This window comes from Gracilinanus agilis, chromosome 1 (assembly GCF_016433145.1).
Source record: "Gracilinanus agilis isolate LMUSP501 chromosome 1, AgileGrace, whole genome shotgun sequence".
NCBI classification, from domain to species: Eukaryota; Metazoa; Chordata; class Mammalia; order Didelphimorphia; family Didelphidae; genus Gracilinanus; species Gracilinanus agilis.
The window spans coordinates 771,984,116-771,985,471 of NC_058130.1; positions in this window are offsets into that span (position 1 = coordinate 771,984,116).

Sequence of the window (1,356 nt, forward strand, 5' to 3'; positions counted from 1 at the left end):
TAATATTCTCATGAAGCTGGTAGGAATAACAATCCTCCCCTTGAGGGAGGAAAAAGAAAGAAAGAGAGAAAGAAAGGAAGAAAGAAAGAAAGAAAGAAAGAAAGAAAGAAAGAAAGAAAGAAAGAAAGAAAGAAAGAAAGAAAGAAAGAAAGAAAGAAAGAAAGAAAGGAGGGAGGAAGGGAGGGAGGGAGGGAAGGAAGGAAGGAAGGAAGGAAGAATTTAGCCCAGTAACCCAGATGTGGCCTAACTAGGGCAAAAGACCCTAAGATTATCACGTTCTTATTCCTGGACATTATGCCTCTCTCACTAAGACAATCCAAGATAGCATTAACTATTTGGGCCTACCACGATAGACTGTAGATTCATATTGAACTGCAATCCATTAAAACCTGTGAATCTTTTTAAAATGAACTTCTGGTCAGTCATCTTATACTTGATTTTATTTTATTTTTATGTCAGGGATAAAACTGCATTCTTAGGACTATTGAATTGCTTTCAACTTTTAACAGACCAAAGCTCTAGCTTCTTGAGATCTTTTGGAATACTCTATCATCTAAGATGGTGGCCAACTTTCCCAGCTGCCAATTTACAAATCTGCATCTACAAATGTAAATTTACATCCTTTGAAATATGAAAAATAGATAATAGCTGAGAGAATATTCTTCAGTTCAACTTGGTCTAGGTGACTATGTCAACTACCTTCCAGCTGGGACATTCTGTGAGTCTAGAGTTCAGTTTCATTGGGGTTTTGAGGCTCATTTCCAAGCCCTGAGTCACCTGTTTCAGGATTACAAGTCAGAAGATTTTGCAAGTGATTCTAGGAACACCTAGGTTAGTCAGTCAATCAACATTTATGAAACAATTGCTATATTCAAGGTGCTATTAAGTAGACATCTACTCTTACATGTACAAGGGTATCAAACATGATGCCAGGCTCAAAAAAGTGCCCTCTTATTAAAACCAAACCAATCCAGAAAAGAAAAAATATTGCATTTTTATAGACCATAATGCAATAAAAATTGTGTTGACTAAACAAATCTTTGAAGCAAAGATAAAAATTAACTGGAAACTAAATAACTTAATTCTAAAGAATGAGTGAGTCAACGAATAAATCATAGATATAATCAATAACTTCACTAAAGATGATAACAATGAGATAAAATACTAAAATATGTGAAGTTCAACCAAAACAGTACTTAGGGGAAATTTTACCTCTCTAAATGCTTTCAAAAAGAAAAGAGAGAATAGACCGATTAGTTGGGCATGCAACTAAAAAAAAAAATATATATATATATATATACATATATGTATGTATGTAAATATATGGAACAGGATTAGATTTTAAAAAGATATTTT